This window comes from Salvia miltiorrhiza, chromosome 1 (genome assembly GCF_028751815.1).
Source record: "Salvia miltiorrhiza cultivar Shanhuang (shh) chromosome 1, IMPLAD_Smil_shh, whole genome shotgun sequence".
Classification (NCBI taxonomy): Eukaryota; Viridiplantae; Streptophyta; class Magnoliopsida; order Lamiales; family Lamiaceae; genus Salvia; species Salvia miltiorrhiza.
This window is the reverse complement of record NC_080387.1, coordinates 41,847,319-41,854,782: the sequence shown is the minus strand read 5'-3', so window position 1 is coordinate 41,854,782 and position 7,464 is coordinate 41,847,319.

Here is a 7,464-nt window from a genome sequence, read left to right as displayed (position 1 = left end):
TTCCTAAATACAATTATGCAATATACAATATTCTCCAAAAACATACATGCACTACAACCAAATCATATATTATAAAATATTTAATCATCCAAATAACTTCAATTCATCCATAATCAAAATGTCAAATATATCCAAATAACTTAACCATCCATTATTTAACCAACCAAGTAATGTGTCTAAGTAGCTAATACGTAACGCTTAATTTGATACTGTTATAAATATATTTGGATAACAGTAGAGCTTTGTAAAAGTACTGTTATGTATTACTAAATTTGCGCTCATACATAACAGTTTTTAAAAGGAACCGTTACGGCTATGATTTTTTTAGTAGTGAGAAAGAGTCTTACCATTGTATTAATTATGAGTGATTGAAATTGAATAAAGGGCAAAATAAGAGGTATTTATAAGGATAAATAATAAAGAAATATTATGGGGCCATATCCTGAAAAAAGAAAATACATACACCCTCCGTCTCACAAAACATGAACATTTGTAAGTGAACCGAGTTTTAAGAATGTTAGAGAAAAGTGTATTGTGAGTGGAATAGGGATCCCACTTTATGAAAAGTAGAGATGAAAAGTAAAGGGATTGTGGTGGGTAGTGTACCAAAATAGAAATGTTCATATTTTTGTGAGACGCCCCAAAATGACAAAATATTCATGTTTTTGTAAGACGGATGGAGTATTTTTTATGGACGTTAAAAATGACAAAAATGATATACTTTTGACCCGACGGAAGAAGTACTTAATTACCTAGTAACAAAATCAGTTGTGCTTTGTTGCATGCCTTCATGAACTATTTTGCTGCATACCTCCAATCATTTACTCTCCGATAGCACGAAAAACAAAGGCCAGCATCAACCACAAAAAACAAAGGTCAGCATCAACAGCGAGAAGCTGACAACACATCGACGAAAATGTAAGAGAGAGTGGGAGGAAGGGCTTATGACGACGAAGGAGATGAGGGTGGTGGAAAAATACATGAACTTTTAATTTTTTGAAATTTGGCCTGAGTTCAAAATTCTGTTGGCTAATGACTTGATTGTTGGAGATCGATGGGCAATTCAAAGGTATCGTTGAAAACCTCTTGATAATAGCTCTCTAATAGTACCTATATTGTTGGGTTTTGGTCACATAAAGTGGGCGAAAAAAAAAGACAAAATATAAAGTTTTATGACATCAATTTTTATGTCATTTTTCAACCATTTTCGATTATCAAAACCCAACAATATAAATATATTAGAAAGACAATGTTAAGAGCTTTCCAACGGTACCTTCAGATTTTCCATTGAACTGCTAACAATCAAAATTTGAGTATAGTTCGTGTAATTTATAGACAATTAATCATTTTATTTTTGAACAAACAATTAGCTATTTTATTATTATTAAGGATGCATGGATAAATTTATTATAGGAAAATGAGGGATACCAAAAAATTTATGTCTTTAAATACTTTTCTTTTTTTTTCTAATTTTTTTATTAAAAAAATTAAATATTATTTATTATTCATTTTTTTTTTTACTTTAAAAAGGGATAATATTAGCAATTTAAAATGTAACAAACGGAGATTATAGAATTTTAGAATGCGATGAGTTTTCGAAACCACGATTTAAAAGTAAAATGGAATGAGACTCGAAGAAAAGTTGCAATAGAAATGGACAAAACGAAAGGCTCAGTTAACTATTTAATTTATGCGGTCTCAAAAAAAAAAAGAGAAGAAAAAGAGAGAGGCGCACATGTGTCCACATTATTATGGCATCGTATCTAGGGCTGTAAATTTGGGTTGCGGGTATTGGGTATATCCTCACCTGTCCCGATACCCGTGCGGGTATCGGGTACCTGATACCCACAAAATTGAAGAGGAGGATCGGATGCGGGTATCAAATCCTCAAAAATCGCGGGTAGAGGGTACCCTCGGGGTATACCTGCGGATACCCGCATACCCGCAATATAATATGTAAAAATTAAAATTAAATAATTTTATTTAGGAATTTTAGGAATTAACCCCCTAAAACTCCAAGCCCTAGTTTCGTCTCTCTCTCTCATCTTATCTCTCTGCCTCCTGCGGCCTCTCGACTCTCTCCAATCTCCCCTCTCGACTCCGCCGCCGGCGTCGCTGCCCCGCGCCGGCCCGTTGCCGCCCACCATCGCCGTTGTTGGACTGATTTAGCGTTTGAACTTGAATTTTGATCGTTGTGCTTGTTTGTCAGCTGTTTATTTATTATTTATTCGTCACAGATTTTATGGATAATCGATGAAATATAAAGGATATTTTCAATTTTTTTTGTGAAATGAGGGACAAAATACCCTCCAGCGGGACCAAAAACCCGCAAAATTACAATAATAAAAAAAAATGCGGGACTGTGAGGGTACCCTCATACCCGCAACGGGTATCCGCTGCAGGTATTCGGGTACCCGCAACATGCAAGAGGGTCGGGTGAGGGTGGGGTTTTAGGCGGATTTTGTCCCGCGGGTACCCGCATTTTACGGGTAGGGTACTCGCGGGTACCTGAATTTACAGCCCTAATCGTATTTAATTCTATTGCATTGAAGTCAACAACTAAAATCTAGGCTATTAAAAAATTTAAGGCACTAAATAAATGGAGTTATTTGTAAATTATTTGAGACTCAATTCGAAAAAAAAAATGAATTCGATTTGATAGTAAATAAATTGAGCTTAAACCTGATTTCATGTTCGATAATTTTATCGAGTTGAGCCTGGATTTGATAGTACTTGACTTGTTAAGCTTGCGAACATGTATACAAGCAAATAGAGACGGATCCAGAAATTGCCGATAGGGAGTTGAACTTAAAAGTATTAAGTGAGGGTTAAGGTGGCGGTATCCCCCAAGCCAAAATTTTCAGGCAGTCCATACAATTTATTTTTATGTTCAAGTAAAATTTTTAATAGATTTAGGATTAAAGTTCGATTACCTACTATAATAAATAATGTCCTCTTTCTATTAATTCAATAACATATACATTGAAAGCATATAAAAAACTACTTCTATATGTTTTTAAAAAGATTAATCTAGCTTCTACAAGAATAAACTTATTTTTATTATTATGTTGAAAGGTTTTTTTTTTTTTTATCTTTTTTTAAAAGTTGTATTGGGCTAAGACTGAACTATATAGATATTAGGCTAAATATATTTAGTATATATAAGAAAAAATTTTGGGCTTGCACTGAGCTGGAGCCTAGTGCAGTAACCATGAAGATCCGCCGATGCAAGCAAGCCTGTTCACGAACCTTCAATCTAATCTTCAATCAAATTAGTGCATGAGCCTAAACGAGTTAAGATCGGGCTCGAGAAACATATTAATTAAGAAGATTTTCCTAAAGTACTTTTAACAAATTCGAGCTCGAACATCATGTATACGAACATCTAATGAGTCGAGCTCGAGCTAAAGCTCAAAATTTGACATTATCAAATATCACATTGGTCGAGCTCGCACCGAACTTGAACTCGGTAAATGGGTGACGAGTCGAGCTCGATCAACAAGATAAAAACTCTAATTGAGCTCAAGCCGAGCTTGAATACCCAAATATTCAAACGAGTTGAGCTTGAACTTGTTAGTATTCTATTCGGCTCGTTTCCTACCCTAATTAAAACTTGTTAGTTGCTACCGCTCTCATACTGACTAACAAATGGAGTTACACAATACATTTTCCTTATATTTCAAAGTTATCATAAACACAATGTTATAATATGTATCATGCTAATTTAAGGAAGTATTAATTAATATATATTCTAAGGGGCATCTACTTTGTATGATTTTTTTTAGAATAAAATTAAGCAAAACTAGTTTAAATGATAAAAATAATTAAGAACTTTGAAATACTTTTAAGATTTTAATCTATCGAAATAAAATTAATTTTATTATTTTTATCTATCAAGACTAATTGTCCAAAATAAACGCCCGTTCCTAAGATACAGATGAGAGCATGAGCCGATACCGGATAAGGATTTGGGTTTTAGTAGGACCACTTCAACTACATCTATTTCGGACCTTTCCCTCACCGACAGGCAGCAAGTATAGTAAACTAGGTTACTAGTGTGTGTGCCATTCAAAAAAACAAAAAAAAGGTTACTAGTGTGTCCTTTATCTGTTCTACGCTTTCAAAACAAATTGCATGAAAATACCTCACTTTATACCAAATTCCGGTTTTTTGACAAACTTTTTAATTGTAGCAAGAAATTGAACGACCTTTCAATTTATTGCAATTGGCATCCCCGGTGTTTTTCCGGCCAAACGTGGCAGACGTGGCATCAGAAATGCCGAATCACACCCACCCTCCCCTCCCACGTCACCCTCTCTCTCTCTCCACCTTGTTTCTCCTTCACGGGGCAGCAAACCCTCACCCTCCTTCATCGACCTCGCAAACCCTCACTCTCCTTCATCGACCTCCGTCGCCATCCCTTTTTCCACGATTTCCGCCGCCTCGCGCCCCTTCAAACTTTCCTCCTCCGTCATCAACCTCTGCCTCTTTTCCCATGATTTTCGCGCCCCTGCAAATCCTCATCATTCTCCTTCACTAACCTCCGCCGCCGCTCCCTCTTCCCCCACGATTTCCACCACCTCGTGCCCCTGTAAACCCTCCATATTTTCGCCGCCCTCCCAATTCCCTCCCCCACCAGCAGTCTTCAAATTTCAAATATCAAATTTCAGCGACAACAATTCTCCCATCGTCTCTCCCGCTCCCTCCTTTTCTCAAATCACCGGTCGTCGTTCTTCCAAGAATGAAATAGGTAGTGGCGCCCAAATGGAAACTAGAGCAGCCGCCTCAGAAAAGGGGGTAAGCTCTAATTCGCTTGCTCGCCGCTCTTCGGCATGAGAAAACATCGGCCCTCAAGCCGTCGGACCCGATAATTTGGGTGGTGGAAAACGGGGAGTTGGAGATGGTGATGTGGGGAGACCCGAGAATCTGGGACGATCTGGCGAAGGAAAGGGAGGCCGCAACGGAGTGAGAGATGAGAGAGAGAGTGGCAGCCGATTTGAGCCAACACCAGCGGCTTCGGAGGGGTGGATGAGGGGGAGGGTTCGCCGGCTGGAGAAGATGCGGCGGCGTCGGGGTGGAGGAGAGGGAGGGGTCTGCGCAGGGGGAAGAGTATCGACGTTTTCCGGGGAAAAAGAGAGAGAGCCGATAGGGAGAGGGGGAAGGGGGATGGAGGAAGAGAGAGAGAGAGAGAGAGAGAGAGGTTGACGTGGGAGGGGAGGGTGGGTGTGATTTGGTATTTTTGATGCCACGTTGGCATTCCGGCTGCCACGTTTGGCCGGAAAAACACCGGGGATGCCAATTGCAATAAATTGAAAGGTCGTTTAATTTCTTGCTACAATTAAAAAGTTTGTCAAAAAACTGGAATTTGGTATGAAGTGAGGTATTTTCATGCAATTTGCCATTAATATTAATAGTAGTATTGTATTTTGAGGAAGTTATTTAAAATACTCAAATTATCCTTATATTCTAAAGTTCTATATTATTAATAAATATTAACCTTATTTGGAAAATAAGCAACAATGCCCATATTTTCAATTGCATTATATGTCCTTAATAAATCTTTTTAATTATAAATATTTAATAATATTAAGCAACAACACCCATATTTTCAATTGCACTCTATGTCCTTAAGAGCATTCACAACAGATCTCTCAAAAGTAATCATAACTTTAAATTTAAACTAAAATAATAAAAAGTGAGATAAAATGATCATCCAACAGATCACCTATATTAAATTGGGCCCACAAAAAAAAATTACACCCCCTCAAATTTAATCCTAAATTTACACCCTCTTAAATCTAATCCTAAATTTATAAAATAGATAATGAAAAATAGGAGAGTTGCTGTGTGCAATTATAAAATAAGGGTTAAAAATAATTTAGGGAAGACTTTATGAGTATTATTAGGAGTAAAATTTTGAGAGATCTGCTGTGAATGCTCTAATAAATCTTTTTTACTTTTGATGGTTAGGTAACTAAAATCTGCAATTTGATACATACACTGAGTAAAACCTATTATTGTACAATAGTCTACAAATACCAGACAAGAAAGATCTATATAGAAAAAATTCGATACGTCAAAATTTAATTTATAAGACGATATTAAAATTTGAACTTGAGATATTTAATCACAGTACATTTTCACTCTACTAATAAGCAATTTTCGATATGAAATGACTGTTTTAATGTCATATACGGATAACGTTGCACTAGTGTTTTAAAGCAATTGCGTTATACTAATAAGGCAATCTTGTGTGCACTCGGGTGCACCAACTGCGTTATACTAATGAGGCAGTCTTGTGTGCACCCGGGTGCAAATGACACTAACACTTACACCAAATAACACTAACACTAATATCCGGGTGCAAATGACACTAACACTTACATTAAATGACACTAACACTAACACTATCTTTAAATGATATTAACACTGTTTTATTTTACAAATGACACAATCATGTTATATAAATAACACTGTCGCAAAATGACACTAACACTATTTTGTTTTACAAATGATACTATCATGTTATATAAATAACACTATCAGAAAATGACACTAACATTAAATGACACTATCATATTAGGGTTAATTGCCCCTAAACACACCACCTTTACTTGAATTCTACAATTGCACATCACCTTTAAAATCCGCCCCTAAATACACCACCTTTCCTTGAATTCTAGAATTGCACATCACCTTTAAATCCGCCCCAAAATACACTACCTTTATATTTTTTCTGTTTTTGCACATGACTAAAAAGATATTTAAATTTATAAATTAACACTTTAATTTATTTCTTGAGGATTTTTAATCATGTGCAAAAACAGAAAAAATATAAAGGTGATATATTTTGGGGCGGATTTAAAGGTGATGTGAAATTGTAGAACTCAAGGAAATGTGGTGTATTTAGGGGCGAATTTTAAAGGTGATGTGCAATTGTAGAATTCAAGAAAATGTGGTGTATTTAGGGGCAATTAACCCATTATATTATCGAAATGACACTGTACACCCGGATTCACCATGCACCCGGGTGCATAGGAGAATTTGTGTATACTAATTGGCTAATGGCATGTTTAATTGGGCAATTGCAAAAGAGGTGGACTTGGGTACACCGGGTGTACCGTACAACCGAGTTATACTTTTAATTAAATTTTGACCCGCACCCTAATTTGAATTCATATTCTGACTCAACTCATATAATACTATTTTAGGTACGAAAACTGGATTATACCCAAATTTTTGTGATTGCAAAGTACTAATAAAATGAGAGAATAAAGTTGCATTTTAAATTTAACATAACCTTGGACTATATAGATAGTAGCATGTCCAACTTAAATTAACCTTGGACTATATAGATAGTAGCATGTCCAACTAAACTAGCTGCAATAAATAATTGAATTTAATTGCGTGGTTTTTTTCGTAAAACAGACTAAGAGAGTGGGACTGTGGGAGGGAGTAATTTTA